Source organism: Schistocerca gregaria, chromosome 2 (genome assembly GCF_023897955.1).
Source record: "Schistocerca gregaria isolate iqSchGreg1 chromosome 2, iqSchGreg1.2, whole genome shotgun sequence".
Classification (NCBI taxonomy): Eukaryota; Metazoa; Arthropoda; class Insecta; order Orthoptera; family Acrididae; genus Schistocerca; species Schistocerca gregaria.
Window position 1 is genome coordinate 942,132,795 of NC_064921.1, and position 19,403 is coordinate 942,152,197.

Sequence of the window (19,403 nt, forward strand, 5' to 3'; positions counted from 1 at the left end):
TTTTCTTTCTCCTGATAACGACATCCTCCTGAGTAGTCCCCGCCCGGAGATCCGAATGGGGGACTATTTTACCTCCGGAATGTTTTACCCAAGAGGATGCCATCATCATTTAATCATACAGTAAAGCTGCATGTCCTCGGGAAAAATTACGGCTGTAGTTTCCCCTTGCTTTCAGCCGTTCGCAGTACCAGCACAGCTAGGCCGTTTTGGTTAATGTTGCAAGGCCAGATCAGTCAATCATTCAGACTGTTGCCCCTGCAACTACTGAAAAGGCTGCTGCCCCTCTTCAGGAACCACACGTTTGTCTGGCCTCTCAACAGATACCCCTCCGTTGTGGTTGCTGATTCCTACAGAGTAGATTTCTAGTCTCCAGAAAAGTCATTATACTCGAACATAATACGTGTTCCAAAATTCGACAACGGGAGTACGATGAAATACTCTTCTTAAATTTCAAGTGTATTTGTTACTGAGTGAGGGATGTTCCAGATGACTCAACGTATCAAAACATACTCACTAATAAGCTTTGTTACTCAAATTTTTTCTTCCTAATATGTACGAGAAAAAGCAGAAATTTGGTACTAACTTCTTGTTTATGACTACAATATCAATCGGCCAATTGATACAAATACCCGTGTGTAACACTTTGTAGGGGTATGAATTGGAATGATCATATAGGTTCAGTTGTGGGTAAATCAGGTGGTAGACTTCGGTTTATTGATAGACTACTAGGAAAGTGCAATCAGTCTACAAAACGAGGCTGCTTACAAATCACTCGTGCGACCCATAATAGAATATCGCTTACGTATGCGGGATCCATATCAAATAGGACTGAGAGGGGGCATCTCAGTGTGGGTTAGACCGTCAGTGACAGAGCGCCTCGAGTTCCTGCTGCTGATAAGTCGAGTATACCGTTCGTTTGTGATATATTTTTACGAGCTGCAAACAGGAGCGACTTATTTTCAGTTACCTGTGTAGTTACTAGCTTGTTTTTGCAATTTATTGCGTGTTTGAGTGATTATTAGGCACAAACTTTTAGTTTACTAACAGTGTAGAGTACAGAACCGCTGTAGTTACTGGCTCTTGTATTGCTCACCTAGGGACCGCGAGGATAAGATTAGAATAACTACAGCACGCACAGAGGAATTCAAGCAATAATTTTTCCTGTACTCCATACGTGATTGGAACGGGAAGGAACCCTAGTACTGGTACAATTGGACGTACCCTCTGCCACGTAGTTCTCGGTAATTTGTAGATTATAGGAGCATATGTAGTAGATGTGATGTTGTTGACGGCTCTGTCATTTCAGACATACCACAAGGTCGTTTCGGAAAGGGAACTGGGCATGGCGTTTGCAAAGGAAAAAGCCCGGATATACGATAACGTTACTCATTTTACGGAAACCACGATAAATCTAAATCTGGGCAGTCAAATAGTGTCTTTAACCCTAGTCCTCCCAATACAAATGCAGCGACTTAACCATTGTACTAAGCGTCTTCGGGCACATGTCTCACTCCACTCGGGCTGAGTTCGTAGTTTTCACACTGTATTCTCATATCTCGGGTACATTGCTTTAATCACGTGAATTCTGTCTCACCGTGCGAGTGTTTCACCTCTAAACATAGAGGGAGTTATTTTGCATTTCTTAAGATAAATAATTGTTCGAGGACCTAATTTGCGCGCCGCTCCTTAGAACCGATGTGTGGAAGCCCTCATCGTAGGAAAATCTGAGATCGTTTCGAATCAGTTCTTCGATTGCCTGGACATTTCGGTCTGTGGTCAATGTCGATAGCCTTCTATCCCACTCAGCATCTCCCAAATTATTGCGGCCTTGGTCAAATTTTGGCACCAATTCACGACAGCTGGACACGACACTGCATTCGGTCCACGTACTGCCAGAATTTCACAGTGAATCCGCATGAAATTTAGACAATTTGCTCGCAAGATCGTATTGTTCCGCCTTCTCCAACTCTGAAGTAGGTTTGCAGCTGGCGCGCTCTCATTCACACATTGTGATGTAACTGTTATCCGTGGAGCAGCAAAACTGTGTCTGCGCAAACATGCACTCTCTTCTGACAATGCACCACTCTTCCTGCGCAGCGTTCTTAGCACTGTGCTACTTACCCTCTGAAGTCCCTCGTACCAACGCTACTCATACTGCAACAGGAATTTAATTTCACTTAGGGTCAGGTATTAATTTATCTGTTTGCGTTCATCGACTAAGGAGCATGACAGAAATTCAAATATCAGTGTAGATGAAGTTTCTGACGAATCTCTTTGGAACACCTTGTATTACAAACATAACACGAAGAAAGGATGCACACTGTAGAACCTTTGTTACCCGTAGACGCAAAGCTGGTAGATACTGTTCATGCAAAGTTTGCAATTTCGAGTACAGGAGTCGCCGCCAGCTTGAGTAAAATGTTTGAGGCCACAATTCCTGCATTTACATGCCTTTATACACACTGCAGAGCCAAAGAAACTGGCACACCTGCGTAATATCGTGTAGGGCTCACGCGAGCATGCAGAAGTGTCGCAACACGACGTGGGATGGACACGAATAATGTCTGAAGTAGTGCCGGAGGGAGCTGACACCATGAATCCTGCAGGGCTGACCGTAAATCCGCAAGAGTACGAGGGGGTGAAGATCTCCTCTGAACAACACGTTGCAAGGCATCCCAGATATGCTCAATAATGTTAATGTTTGGTGAGTTTGATGGGCAGGGAAGTGTTTAAACTCAGAAGTGTGTTCCTGGAGCCACTCTGTAGCAATTCTGGACGTGCGGGGTGTCGCATTGTTCTGCTGGAATCGTCCAAGTTCGTCGGAATGCACAATGCACATGAATAAATGCTGGTGATCAGACAGGATGCTTACGTAAGTGTCACCTGTCAGAGTAGTATCCAGACGTATCTCGGGTCCCATATCACTCCAACTGCACACGCCTACACCATTACAGAGCCTTCACCAGTTTGAACAGTCCCTTGCTGACATGCACGGTCCATGGATTCATGAGGTTGTCTCCATACCCGTACACGCCCATCCGCTCGATACAGTTTGAAACGAGACTCGATTTTTCAAGTCATCAACAGTCCACTGTCGGTGTTGATGGGTCCAGGCGAGGCGTAAAGCTTTTTGTGTCGTGCAGTCATCAAGGGTACACATGTGGGTCTTCGACTCCGATAGCCCATATCGATGATGCTTCGTTAAATTTTTCACACGCTGACACTTGTTGATGGCCCAGCATGGATATCTACAGCAATTTGCGGAAGGGTTGAAATTCTGTCACGTTGAGCGATTCTCTTCAGTCATCGTTGGCCCCGTTCTTCAAGGATCTTTTCCGGCCACACCGTTGTCGGAGATTTGAAGTTTTACCGGATTCCTGATATTCACGGTACACTTGTGAAATGATCGTACGGGAAAATCTCCACTTCATTGCTACCTCGGAGATGCTGTGTCTCAACACTCGTGTGTCCACTATAACACCGTGATCACTTAAATCGTGATAACTTGCCACTGTAGCAGCAGTAATCCATCTAACAACTGATCCAGACGCTTGTTGTCTTATTTAGGCGTTGCCTACCGCAGCGCCGTATTCTGTCTTTTTACATATCTCTGTATTTGAATACGCATGGCAATACCAGTTTCTTTGGCGCTTCAGTGCAATTCAGCATTTGTAGTTTAGCTGCTTTTTACAACTTTTGACATTTCCGGGTTGTACAAAGAAACTGTTGTTAACCTATGCTTTCCAATGTGCCTGCTTTCATTCACATTTATTATCCTGGAAAGTAACTGCTAAACAATTAATATTTTAGGTTTCACGTTTCGTTGGGAGACGGTTATAGTCAATGCGTTGGTGTATATGTGTTATGAAATGTGGTCTCGCAGAGGCGGTAAAATTACCAACGTGTCCTGCCGGAGATCTGGTGCTGATATATTTGCGTGTAACTGTTCTCCCGTCTCCCGTATCTATTCCCTCGTCACTAGCTCGTCCTCAATTTTTTCCGAAACACATTTTAATCGCCAGTTGTTCATTCAGCAGACAACGAGCTCACATTGTGTGTCATTGTACTGCATGGTTTATGTGGTGTCGCTATAATTTATGCAGGATCTCTGCACTGCTGTTCAGGATATTACGTTGCTTTACTCCCGGTCAGTGACCTATGAACTTTACAGCGAAAACCCTTAAATTCACCGACATACATGTTGATTATGGCTTGTTTGTCCGGAAGCTCAGCGAAGTTAACTCTACGCTTCCTCTTATATGCTTGAAAAGCTAACTGTATCGAATCCTTCAACAGTTCTGTAATAATATGACGCCTACATCAAAGGCAAATTTTTTTATGGTGGCTACTTTTGTTGGCCAACTGGGAGTAAAAAGAACAGAAAGGTGAATAACATATCCGTCTGGGTGTTAATTCTTTCTCGACGGAGTCATCGGATAAAAAGTTCTCGGTAAACTTGCCGCTCTAGTATTGAGAGACCTTAATATCTGTGTGGACAGCCACCGCCAGCCACCGATATTCGAAGTGAGATGGAAAATTTAGACCAGAAAAACGCAAAGTAGAGGCGGTAGGCTATCACTCTGTAAATAGTATGAAATGGTACTAACGAAAACATGGTTCAAAATTTCTAAGTGATGAACGTGTTGCTGGAAAGCACCAGGAGACAGTGCTATATACGAAAACGGTTATATTCTAATGAAACAGAGATACAGACACCAGACAAAATCTAGTCATTCGTGCGCTGGTTTTGACGTTGATAGTGATTGCACAATAGTTGTAGCCAATTAGATTTAAAAAGTAACGAAGTATAACTGGCACCACTTGGTATATGTAAAGACCAAGAATGAAGGTACAGCAGAGAAATTTGGAGTGGAGGTAGACAAAATATCTCAAAGAACTGTAAACTCGAAAGAAATAAGAATTTGTATCACTGAAGGAGCACAGAGTGTAATAGGGAAGAGAAAACTGAAGTCAAGAAAACCAGAGATGACACAAAAAATACTGATCCCGTTAAAGAACGTAATAAGTTGTGAATAATAGAATCTGAACGACTCAGAATAATCAATATATTGTAAGAAAATAAATGGATGGAATAAATAAGTAGGACGTAGAAGAAAATGTACAAAAGCAAACACAGACAAGATGTACCCGAAAATTAGATCACTCCAGTTTAAATATAGAACTCGTAGAATCATAGTTAAGGATAAAAAAAGGTCATATTCTGTTTGAATATGAAAAAATGGATGAAAAGAGTAAATTGAATAGCAGTATCTTGAAGCACATGTCAGAGACGATTCGGATTACAGAAGCACACTGGAAAAAGTGGATATGAAATTGTAAGACCAGCAATCACCAGGTCAGAATTCTACAATGCTTCAAACAACTTGAACAACTACAATGGGAACAGATAACGTCACTGCTGAGTCTTTAAAGACTGCTAGAGATACGTCGAAAGAGAAACTGTACAAATTTATTTGTATCTGCTATGAAGATGAAATAGTACGTTTGAAATTACTAAAAGGTAATACATTTACGATACCTAGCAATGCCAATGATTCTTCATATTACAGAACCTTGTCATTAGTAAGCCATGCTTCAAAAACTCTACTCGATATAGTTAAGGACATTTAGGAGAACGCAGATTTGGATTTAGAAAACTAAAAAGAACCAGGGAAGCTAGAGTGTCACTACAAAAGATCTTAGAAAGAAGAACTGAGATAAACAGAAAAATCTATGACACACTAATTGAGCTAAAGAGGATTTTTGATAGACTAGACTGGAAGATACTGTTTGGAAAACTGAATAAAATGGGAAAAGACTGGAAAGATAAAAGATTGATTCTCACTCTACACATAAACCAAAGTACAGAAATAGATACCAATGTCACTAAGCAAAAAGCTAATACAAGAAGACGTATCCGACAGGGCTTTTAGCTTTCTGCTGATTTATTTAATTTATTTAAAGAGGGGGCAATGCAACAATGAAAAACAGTAGCAATGTTGTTGTTGTCTTCAGTCCTGAGACTGGTTTGATGCAGCTCTCCATGCTACTCTATCCTGTGCAAGCTGCTTCATCTCCCAGTACCTACTGCTACCTATATCCTTCTGAATCTGCTTAGTGTACTGATCTCTCGGTCTCCCTCTACGATTTTTACCCTCCACGCTGCCCTCCAATGCTAAATTTGTGATCCCTTGATGCCTCAAAACATGTCCTACCAACCGATCCCTTCTTCTAGTCAAGTTGTGCCACAAACTTCTCTTCTCCCCAATCCGATTCAATACCTCCTCATTAGTTACGTGATCTATCCACCTTATCTTCAGTATTCTTCTGTAGCACCACATTTCGAAAGCTTCTATTCTCTTCTTGTCCAAACTAGTTATCGTCCATGTTTCACTTCCATACATGGCTACACTCCAAACAAATACTTTCAGAAACGACTTCCTGATACATAAATCTATATTTGATGTTAACAAATTTCTCTTCTTCAGAAACGCTTTCCTTGCCATTGCCAGTCTACATTTTATATCCTATCTACTTCGACCATCATCAGTTATTTTACTTCCTAAATAGCAAAACTCCTTTACTAATTTAAGTGTCTCATTTCCTAATCTAATTCCCTCAGCATCACCCGATTTAATTTCACTACATTCCATTATCCTCGTTTTGCTTTTGTTAATGTTCATCTTATATCCTCCTTTCAAGACACTGTCCATTCCGTTCAACTGCTCTTCCAAGTCCTTTGCCGTCTCTGACAGAATTACAATGTCATCGGCGAACCTCAAAGTTTTTACTTCGTCTCCATGAATTTTAATACCTACTCCAAATTTTTCTTTTGTTTCCTTTACTGCTTGCTCAATATACAGATTGAATAACATTGGGGAGAGGCTACAACCCTGTCTCACTCCTTTCCCAACCACTGCTTCCCTTTCATGCCCCTCGACTCTTATTACTGCCATCTGGTTTCTGTACAAATTATAAATAGCCTTTCGCTCCCTGTATTTTACCCCTGCCACCTTTAGAATTTGGAAAAGAGTATTCCAGTCAACATTGTCAAAAGCTTTCTCTAAGTCTACAAATGCTAGAAACGTAGGTTTGCCTTTTCTTAATCTTTCTTCTAAGATAAGTCGTAAGGTCAGTATTGCCTCACGTGTTCCAACATTTCGACGGAATCCAAACTGATCCTCCCCGAGGTCTGCATCTACCAGTTTTTCCATTCGTCTGTAAAGAATTCGCGTTAGTATTTTGCAGCCGTGGCTTATTAAACTGATAGTTCGGAAATTTTCACATCTGTCAGCACCTGCTTTCTTTGGGATTGGAATTATTATATTCTTCTTGAAGTCTGAGGGTATTTCGCCTGTCTCATACATCTTGCTCACCAGCTGGTAGAGTTTTGTCATGACTGGCTCTCCCAAGGCCGTCAGTAGTTCTAATGGAATGTTGTCTACTCCGGGGGCCTTGTTTCGACTCAGGTCTTTCAGTGCTCTGTCAAACTCTTCACGCAGTATTGTATCTCCCATTTCGTCTTCATCTACATCCTCTTCTATTTCCATAATATTGTCCTCAAGTACATCGCCCTTGTATAAACCTTCTATATACTCCTTCCACCTTTCTGCCTTCCCTTCTTTGCTTAGAACTGGGCTGCCATCTGAGCTCTTGATATTTATACACGTGGTTCTCTTCTCTCCAAAGGTCTCTTTAATTTTCCTGTAGGCAGTATCTATCTTACCCCTAGTGAGATAAGCTTCTACATCCTTACATTTGTCCTCTAGCCATCCCTGTTTAGCCATTTTGCACTTCCTGTCGATCTCCTTTTTGAGACGTTTGTATTCCTTTTTGCCTGCTTCATTTACTGCATTTTTATATTTTCTCCTTTCATCAATTAAATTCAATATTTCTTCTGTTACCCAAGGATTTCTAGCAGCCCTCGTCTTTGTACCTACTTTATTCTCTGCTGCCTTCACTACTACATCCCTCAGAGCTACCCATTCTTCTTCTACTGTATTTCTTTCCCCTATTCCTGTCAATTGTTCCCTTATGCTCTCTCTGAAACTCTGTACAACCTCTGGTTCTTTCAGTTTATCCAGGTCCCATCTCTTTAATTTCACACATTTTTGCAGTTTCTTCAGTTTTAATCTACAGGTCATAACCAATAATTAGTGGTAAACAAATACATTGTATTCGATTTGCTGACGATACAGTAACCTTGGAAGGTTCTGCAAACGACATGTACTACACTCCTGGAAATGGAAAAAAGAACACATTGACACCGGTGTGTCAGACCCACCATACTTGCTCCAGACACTGCGAGAGGGCTGTACAAGCAATGATTATACGCACGGCACAGCGGTCACACCAGGAACCGCGGTGTTGGCCGTCGAATGGCGCTAGCTGCGCAGCATTTGTGCACCGCCGCCGTCAGTGTCAGCCAGTTTGCCGTGGCATACGGAGCTCCATCGCAGTCTCTAACACTGGTAGCATGCCGCGACAGCGTGGACGTGAACCGTATGTGCAGTTGACGGACTTTGAGCGAGGGCGTATAGTGGGCATGCGGGAGGCCGGGTGGACGTACCGCCGAATTGCTCAACACTTGGGGCGTGAGGTCTCCACAGTACATCGATGTTGTCGCCAGTGGTCGGCGGAAGGTGCACGTGCCCGTCGACCTGGGACCGGACCGCAGCGACACACGGATGCACGCCAAGACCATAGGATCCTACGCAGTGCCGTAGGGGACCGCACCGCCACTTCCCAGCAAATTAGGGACACTGTTGCTCCTGTGGTATCGGCGAGGACCATTCGCAAACGTCTCCATGAAGCTGGGCTACGGTCCCGCACACCGTTAGGCCGTCTTCCGCTCACGCCCCAACATCGTGCAGCCCACCTCCAGTGGTGTCGCGACAGGCGTGAATAGAGGGACGAATGGAGACGTGTCGTCTTCAGCGATGAGAGTCGCTTCTGCCTTGTTGCCAATGATGGTCGTATGCGTGTTTGGCGCCGTGCAGGTGAGCGCCACAATGAGGACTGCATACGACCGAGGCACACAGGGCCAACACCCGGCATCATGGTGTGGGGAGCGATCTCCTATACTGGCCGTACACCTCTGGTGATGGTCGAGGGGACACTGAATAGTGCACGGTACATCCAAACCGTCATCGAACCCATCGTTCCACCATTCCTAGACCGGCAAGGGAACTTGCTGTTCCAACAGGACAATGCACGTCCGCATGTATCCCGTGCCACCCAACGTGCTCTAGAAGGTGTAAGTCAACTACCCTGGCCAGCAAGGTCTCCGGATCTGTCCCCCATTGAGCATGTTTGGGACTGGATGAAGCGTCGTCTCATGCGCTCTGCACGTCCAGCACGAACGTTGGTCCAACTGAGGCGCCAGGTGGAAATGGCATGGCAAGCCGTTCCACAGGACTACATCCAGCATCTCTACGATCGTCTCCATGGGAGAATAGCAGCCTGCATTGCTGCGAAAGGTGGATATACACTGTACTAGTGCCGACATTGTGCATGCTCTGTTGCCTGTGTCTATGTGCCTGTGATTCTGTCAGTGTGATCATGTGATGTATCTGACCCCAGGAATGTGTCAATAAAGTTTCCCCTTCCTGGGACAATGAATTCACGGTGTTCTTATTTCAATTTCCAGGAGTGTAAACTGTGATAACGACACGATGTCTATAGGTCAGCGCACCTGAAACAAAAAGGCATTTTTCCTTGAAGCATTTCAGTGCAAATACTATGTAACTAAGAGCATTCAACAATCTAAAGTTGTATTGTATTATAACAAATATTGTAATTTTAAAATTAAATTACCTGTCATAGAATGTACTCTTCATATGGAATCTTGGTGGAATATTTTCTTTATGCAACGACTAAGAAATGCGTCCGCACACGAACAATATGAGCTGCAATACTGTGCCGCGTGATCTAAATTTACGATATAACGGCAGTGCCGGAGTCACATAGACGTTTCTGCGCATGCGCGCACTCTATTTTGCCAACATAAGAACTTTCATGGCGCGCGCGCGTCATGCAAATTTTGTATGTAATATACTGTGTAATGTATGTCATGTAAATAGTTGTAGATGAGTTAAATTTTCTTGTGCCTTTAGGTGAATTGCTCGCCTGCAGGTGTGTCCTTTCGCCTCGCAATGCAGGTGGCAATATAAAGGCACATTTGCATGCTGTGCGTGAGTTTCCTCGGAAACGCGAAATGTTAATTAAATAATTAATCTCTGACAAATAAATAAAGCCTATGGCACGGAACTGCAGCGCTATGCCGCTGATAAAACAAAATACAATTATGACACTCTTATGCTTCTTTAAGAACACAGAGGTCGAGTAGAATAACTGGTGCGGGAAGCACGTATATTTTATTAACTGGCACACCGTCATATTTGATGTTATATAAGAACACTGCGAGTTGCAATCTTACTAGGCACTCGATTCTGTAAAGAATTTATATTTATGAAAGTAAGTAGAATTATGTAACTGTAGGCTTATTCGTTGAATATATCTGATTTAACTAACTGAGTAAACTTTTTTATGTTTAGTAGACAGTCACCTCTGTACGACGTATTGACATGGCTGGCAAATTATTCTAATATTGAGATTTAGATTTTGAGTCCGCACCTACCACAGCAGTCTTTGGAAACGATTTAAATACGAAGTCCGATTATTTGAGTCTTATTTCACGGTCAACTACGAATAACATTGCATTTACGAAAAAGCCATTGTCAAGCGTCTGATGCCAAATAATTAAACGTCCACGTTCCAGACAAGCAAATATTAGTTACAACCAATCACTATCATAAATAACTAAAACTTATTATTTTATTTATTTATTTATTTATTTTATACACAGCTCAGAAGTGCAAGTCACCTGTAAGGTGGGATAATGACGTCACATTGGCACCAAACTTCATCACAGGTCTGCCCAGAGCCACCGTAGACGTGTCACACGATGGGAAGTCGTCACGACCCTCTCTGACCCACATTTCACCCCTTTTTTGGACGCATCTGCCATGGAGGTTAGAAATACGACGCATAGTGTCGAAATCAGGCGGTTTTCTTATGGGTGTTGTGAGGTAACGGGCGAGTTGTGACGCCGTGGAAATATTATATGTTCGGAGTTGGGGCGGCCGCAAAGGGAGCTCGTCAAAGCCGGCGCCCGGGAGCAAACACGTGGTGGTAAACGTTAGCTGGACAAGAGGGGTACATTACTATTATTTGCACGACGATTCTGACGGTGTAATCAGATTTTCAATATCTTTATTAGTTTAAAGTTTAGTTTCTGACAGTAAATTATACTAGTGACACCCAGCAACGAATTTCCAAAATATAAACGCCACATCCGATTTTGTCGATCGCCTTATCTCTAGAAAGCTGTTAGCGTAAACCTAAATTGGTATGAATTACAGGCATGTAATTTTAATAGTTCATGAGTAATTAGAGGTCAAAGTGGCCGATTACTATCGATTACTATCGATCGCGTCAGACCATAAGTACTCCACAGTTACGCGAAGAAAACGGTAGCAGCATACTTATAAATATATTAAATCATTTATGTTTTTTTTAATATACGATATATGCTATTCACGAAGAAACTGTTCATTTTTTACTATGTTTTAGAATGCTCAGATACATTAGGCTCCTGGCCTACCTTTTGCTTCTTTTCTTTTGATATATGTGTCTAATAATGTGTATTAGAGCGTGATTATGGCCCAGCCGTAGGAATATTTATTTAATTTCATCTTATTTAAATGTAACTCCAGTATTTCGTATGTGTTTAAATATGTTTGTGAGTGTATGTTGGATTGATGACATGGCGCGAGCGCTGTACACTGAAAGTGCTGGATGTGAAAGCGCAACGGTCAGTCGCGAGAGACTTGGGTTGTGGAACAGTTCGCGCGTGGTCGCGGCAGACAGAAAAACTTAGGAGTGCCGACTTGTGCCTTTTTGAGATTTCCATGGCTTCTACAGTGAAGACGCAGTGTGCGTTTAGAAGTGAATATCTCGCGAGCTATGTTGTTGTTCATGACTACGTGCAATAGGAATCTATTGTTTCCCTGTTATAATTCAACTTATATTTTATTTAATTGCTGGTCCATCGACACCATTAAGTGTTCTGCAGAAATATACCGCATTCTCAGAAGGACTTCTACCATCATACTCATCATTCAAAGTAGTTAAGATAATACCTGCAGATTTTATTTATTTGCAATCTTTCATTTATAAATTTATATGTTACCCTCATAATTCGCAATTTCCGAGTGATAGAAACCTTCGACTATTCGATTCATGTCTGTATTCTTATCGTATACTGTAGACTCAGCAGTATTTGGTCTGTAATGTGCCAACTATCCCAGCCCCTAGACAACGAAACCAGCCAAAACTTTTATTATTGCAACGTTGAGTCTGAGGGTGCGTAGTTATTGGAAAGCCCGCAGTGGCTTCGCCACTCAGAATCGGCATGAAAAGGCCACAGGGGGTGGCATAAATGAGTTCAATCAAACTGCCCTTTTTCCTGGGGAATTGACTCCCACACATTTCACAGTCGAGAACGACAGGCCACAGTTTGATGAAAAAACAGAAAGACTTCTCTGTCAACCTTTGGCGCTCTTGAAGCCCTCGGATGTTAGTGCGTCTGCACCACCATTAAACATAAAATGACCCTTTGGAACGACGTGCGACCACAATTTTTGCTCTCGTGCACAAACTGGAACCATTTTTTGAAAGAATAAAGCGTCTTTTGACTGTATACGAAGTGCGATAATAAAGAAACGAGACTGATGTGAAAAAAAATTTGCTTACCGTCAAATTTGCTTAGCCAAGTTTAATGTTTTCTCCTTCAAAGTAGTTCCCTTCTGATTGCACACTTTTTTTCCAGCGCTTCTGCCATTGATGGTAACATTTCTGGAACTCATCTTCTGTAATATCCTCCAATACCCTACCCTCGTCACAGCTTTCTGGACATCTTGTATTGTTTGAAAATGATGCCCCTTGACCGCCGTTTTGGTTCTTGGAAGTAGAAAAAAGTTGCACAGAGCGGTATCTGGTGAATAAGGTGGCTGTGGCAGTACTGAAATTTGTTTTGACGTTAAAAATTGCTGTTCTGACAGAGCAGTATGGGATGGCGCATCATCGTGATGCAGAATCCAATTATCAGCAATGTTAGCACGGACGCGAAGAACTGTTTTACGAAGTCTTTCTAAAATTTCTCTGTAGTAATATTGGTTAACTGTTTGTCCAGGAGGCACCCACTCTTTATGAACAATTCCCTTGGAATCAAAGAAGCACACAAGGTTGATAGTCGTCCACTGCGGTCTTCATCTTCACCATTCGTTCTGCGTTCACTAAACATTTGATGCCAACCAAAAACTTGAGCTCTTGACATAACCTCCTCTCCAAAAGCCTTTTGAAGCTTACCGTAACTTATCGTCGAGTTTTCACCCAGTTTAACCCAAAAAGAAATGGCATACCGTTGCGCAATATTATGCGGTTCCATCTCCGTGACGAGAGACACAAACACGTGTTAACTTATTACAGCACTACTTATGACCGAGCAGTTGCACTGATCTGCCGCTTGGACTAGAATCAGCTTATAGACAAAGGTCAAAGATATTGTGCTTACGCAAGTCTGCAGGGTTACCATATCTTTCAAAGAAAATATGTCTCATTGCCTTGTCGCTCCTCGTATTACCGTGTTTTTCTTCTGTACACATATATTGGCACCAGTAGCGGCTGTTCAATAGCATACCACGAAATTTGAACGTGATCTGAAGCAGCAGACGGTGGTTATGTTTTTTCATCTCTCCTATTTCGCGTCCTTCTGTAGTGAGATCATGTGGGGGGAGGGGGGGGGAGGAAAGGGAGGAGGGGCGACACATTGACATATGGATGAATAAAACGGCATAAATGGTCATCCTAAAACCCTCTAGTTCGGCAAAACACATAGTGTTCCCCAGCACCTTACAAATGTACCTGTACACACAGAACCCGGGATGAGAATACCGGGCTCCTGCAGGTACATCTGCATCTACATCTACATGGATACTCCGCAAATCACATTTAAGTGCCTAGCAGAGGGTTCACCGAACCACCTTCACAATTCTCTATTACTCCAATCTCGTATAGCTCGCAGAAAGAATGAACACCTATACCTCTCCGCACGAGCTCTGATTTCCCTTATTTTATCGTGGTGATCGTTCCTCCCTATGTAAGTCGCTGTCAAAAAAACATTTTCGCAATCGGAGGAGACAGTTGGTGATCGGAATTTCGTGAGAAGATTCCGTCGCAACGAAAAACGCCTTTCTTTTAATGATGTTGTTGTTGTTGTGGTCTTCAGTCCTGAAACTGGTTTGATGCAGCTCTCCACGCTACTCTATCCTGTGCAAGCTTCTTCATCTCCCAGTACCTACTGCAACCTACATCCCTCTGAATCTGCTTAGTGTAGTCATCTCTTGTTCTCCCTCCACGATTTCTACCCTCCACGCTGCCCTCCAATACTAAATTGGTGATCCCTTGATGCCTCAGAAAATGTCCCACCAACCGATCCCTTCTTCTAGTCAAGTTGTGCCACACACTTCTCTTCTCCCCAATCCGATGCAATACTTCCTCATTAGTTATGTGATCTACCCATCTAATCTTCAGCATTCTTCTGTAGCACCACATTTCGAAAGCTTCTATTCTCTTCTTGTCCAAACTATTTATCGTCCATGATTCACTTCCATACATGGCTACACTCCATACAAATACTTTCAGAAATGACTTCCTGACACTTAAATCTATACTCGATGTTAACAAACTTCTCTTCTTCAGAAACGCTTTTCTTGCCATTGCCAGTCTACATTTTATATCCTCTCTACTTCGACCATCATCAGTTATTTTGCTCCCCAAATAGCAAAACTCCTTTACTACTTTAAGTGTCTCAGGTCCTAATCTAATTCCCTCAGCATCACCCGACTTAATTCGACTACATTCCATTATCCTGGTTTTGCTTTTGTTGATGGTCATCTTATATCCTCCTTTCAAGACACTATCCATTCCGTTCAACTGCTCTTCCAAGTCCTTTGCTGTCTCTGACAGAATTACGATTTCATCGGCGAACCTCAAAGCTTTATTTTTTCTCCATGGACTTTAATACCTACTCCGAATTTTTCTTTTGTTTCCTTCACTGCTTGCTCAATATACAGTTTGAATAACATCGGGGATAGACTACAGCCCCGTGTCACTCCCTTCCGCACCACTGCTTCCCTTTCATGTCCCTCGACTCTTATAACTGCCATCTGGTTTCTTTACAAATTGTAAATAGCCTTTCGCTCCCTATATATTACCCCTGCCACTTGCAGAATTTTAAAGAGAGTATTCCAGTCTACATTGTCAAAAGCTTTCTCTAAGTCTACAAATGCTGGAAACGTAGGTTTGCCCTTCCTTAATCTAGCTTCTAAGATAAGTCGTAGGGTCAGTATTGCCTCACGTGTTCCAACATTTCTACGGAATCCAAACTGATCTTCCCCGAGGTCGGCTTCTACTAGTTTTTCCATTCGTCTGTAAAGAACTCGCGTTAGTATTTTGCAGCTGTGACTTATTAAACTGATAGTTCGGTAATTTTCACATCTGTCAACACCTGCTTTCTTTGGGATTGGAATTATTATATACTTCTTGAACTCTGAGGGTATTTCGCCTGTCTCAAACATCTTGCTCACCAGATGGTAGAGTTTTGTCAGGACTAGCTCTCCCAAGGCCGTCAGTAGTTCCAATAGAATGTTGTCTACTCCAGGGGCCTTGTTTCGACTCAGGTCTTTCAGTGCTCCGTCAAACTCTTCACGCACTATCGTATCTCCCATTTCATCTTCATCTACATCCTCTTCCATTTCCATAAATTGTCCTCAAGTACATCGCCCTTGTATAGACCCTCTATATACTCCTTCCACCTTTCTGCTTTCCCTTCTTTGGTTAGAACTGGGTTTCCATCTGAGCTCTTAATATTCATACAAGTGGTCCTCTTTTCTCCAAAGGTCTCTTTAATTTTCCTGTAGGCAGTATCTATCTTACCCCTAGTGAGATAAGCCTCTACATCCTTACATTTGTCCTCTAGCCATCCCTGCTTAGCCATTTTGCACTTCCTGTCGATGTCATTTTTGAGACGTTTGTATTCCTTTTTGCCTGCTTCATTTACTGCATTTTTATATTTTCTCCTTTCATCAATTAAATTCAATATTTCTTCTGTTACCCAAGGATTTCTACTAGCCCTCGTCTTTTTACCTACTTGATCCTCTGCTGCCTTCACTACTCCATCCCTCAAAGCTACCCATTCTTCTTCTATTGTATTTCTTTCCCCCATTCCTGTCAATTGCTCCCTTATGCTCTCCTTGAAACTCCGTACAACCTCTGGTTCTTTTAGTTTATCCAGGTCCCATCTCCTTAAATTCCCACCTTTTTGCAGTTTCTTCATTTTTAATCTAACTTTTAATGATGTCCATCCCAAATCCTGTATCATTTCTGTGACACTCCAATATTTCGCGCTGCACTCAGGGTCTTCCGCCTGATAGTAAGCCATCCGGAATCGGAGAGTGTCAAAAAAGTTGCCGGACTGCAAGTGCGTAGGCCTACGTCAAGGATTCTGCCGGTATAGCTGCAGTTTTAAAATCCTCAGCGAAAGTGGGCAATGCTACCGAGGGTTCTACAGAGCTGCAGAGAGGGCGGGGATCTTAGAGGAATTCTTTGCCGTTTTATTCACGCATGCGTCTGTGTCGCATTTCCCAATGGTCACACCACAGGAAGACAAAAACAGAAGAGCTCAAAAAGCGTAAGCACCTTTAGCGGCTTCGGATCCAGTTCAAATTTCGCCAGATGGTTTTAAATGCTCCCTAGTGGTTGGTTCAAATGGCTCTGAGCACTACGGGACTTAACTTCTGAGGTCATCAGTCGCCTAGAACTGAGAACTACTTAAACCTAACTAACCTAAGAACATCAGACACTTCCATGCCCGAGGCAGGATTCGAACCTGCGAGCGTAGCAGTCGGGCGGTTCCGGACTGAAGCGCCTAGAAACGCTCTGCGACATGGGCCGGCAGTCCCTACTGGTTCCAACCTACACACGGGAGCAAGAATTGCGGTCGTACTGCGCTGCAAACGGGCGCGATCACATACGACGGGGATGCAGTGGCATTATGTTCTTAGAGAAGCATTGAAACGTCCGAGGGTGTCAGGAGTGTCAAAGTTTGAGAAGAACGTCTACCTGTTGCTCGTAGCATTGCGAACTGTCATTTTCGATACTGAAATGTTTGGAAATCAACGCCAGAGGAAAGAGGTGGTTTCGCTGATGTCCTAAAGGAGGCCTCTGAGGCATTTACGTTCCGATTCTGAGCGGCGGTGTTTCTGGAATGTTTTCCTCGGCCACTCATAAGAAAATCGTGTGATTTCAACGCCAGGCACGGCGTTTCTGACCTCCATCACCGAGGCGTCAAACGAAGGGGTGAAATGTAAGAATGGTTGTGACGACCTCCCCATAGTGTGACACTTTCACGGTGGCACTGGCCCGAATTGTGGTGCAGTTTGGTCCCAGTGTAATATCACTTACCCACCTTACACGTCACATGAACTTCTGAGCTATAGCCTTTTTTTCTCATTTGTCGACGCCTTGCTGTTTGAGCCCGAGGGTCGCGTCACAGGCATCCACGCTTTTGCACCTTTCACCCAAATTTCAAACTTAACCAGTAAATGCATGATCTTTTTATTTAAAGATGTAAAAATTACCACGTTTAGTTTATAGTGCCTACATTACGAAAAAGATATTGAAATTTTTTTAAATTAAATTAACAAAGCATTATTGTTGAGAATCGCTACAAAGACAAAAACAGACCTAATTTCAAATCTATCGTAAAGACACTCGAATTAACTGGCTACACCATATCTACTTACCTTTTCAAAAAAAAGCAATTTTCAAACCCAGAAATCAGTGCACAAACACCAAAAAAACGTCTCTTCTTTCCGCCAAAACACACGCGCGGCGGTACATCCACACTGCTGATTGTCGAACTGGTTCAGTTCATCCTGCCATTTACGTTAGCTATGAAGAACTACTAGCAGCTTAGCAGCTGCGTTAGAGTGTATACACTTAACTACACTCATGCTCATAAATTAAGGATAATTGCAAAATGGTTCAAATGGCTCTGAGCACTATGGGACGTAACAGCTGAGGTCAACAGTCCCCTAGAACTTAGAACTACTTAAACCTAACTAACCTAAGGACATCACACACATCCATGCCCGAGGCACGATTCGAACCTGCGACGGTAGCGGTCGCGCGGTTCCAGACTGTAGCGCCGAGAACCGCTCGGCCACCCCAACCGGCCGGGTAATTGCAGAATGCGGTGCCACACAACGTGGCACTACACAAAACTAGCGCTGATACCATAGGCACATAGGGAACACACACGACACACATCTGTAAGTCCACGGTATTGACCATAAGTTAAGAAAACCGTCCCGAAACACACGTTCTACAAAACGCCACTGTTTCCTGCGCATGTAACCCGACATCAATATGGGATATGATCACCATGCACACGTAAATAGGCCTCACAACGGGTTGCATACTGTGGATCAGGTGGTCGAGAAGCTGCTGAGGTATAGCCTCCCATTCTTGCACCAGTGCCTGTCGGGGTTCCCGAAGTGTCCAAGGGGTTTGAAGATGTGCAGGGATACGTCGACCGAGAGCATTCCAGACGTGCTCGATGGGATTTAGGTCTAGAGAACAGGCAGGCCACTCCATTCGGCTGATATCTTCTGTTTCAAGGTACTTCTCCACGATAGCAGCTCGGTGGGGCCGTGCGTTATCATCCATCAGGAGGAAAGTGGGACCCATTGCGCCCCTGAAAAGGCGGACATACTGGTGCAAAATGACGTCCCGATACGCCTGACGTGTTACAGTTCATCTGTCAAACACATTGCTGGGATGTACGTGCACCAATCATAATCCCACCTCATACCATCAAACCACGACCTCCATACAGGTTCCTTTCAAGGACATTAAGGGGTTGGTATCTGGTTCCAGTTTCACGCCAGATGAAAACCCTTCGAGAATCACTGTTCACACCATACCTGGACTCGTCCGTGAACATAACCTGGGAACACTGTTCCAATGACCACCAGGCATTAAGGGCTCTCCTGTGACCAGGGCTCAGTGGAATGCACCTTGCAGGTCTCCTGGTGAATAAACCACGTCTGTTCAGTCGTCTGTAGACTGTGTGTCTGGAGACAACTGTTCCACTGGCTGCGGTAAGGTCCCGATCAAGGCTACCTGCAGTACTCCGTGGCCGTCTTCGGGCACTGATGGTGAGATATCGGTCTTCTTGTGGTGTTGTACACTGTGGACGTCCCGTACTGTAGCGCCTG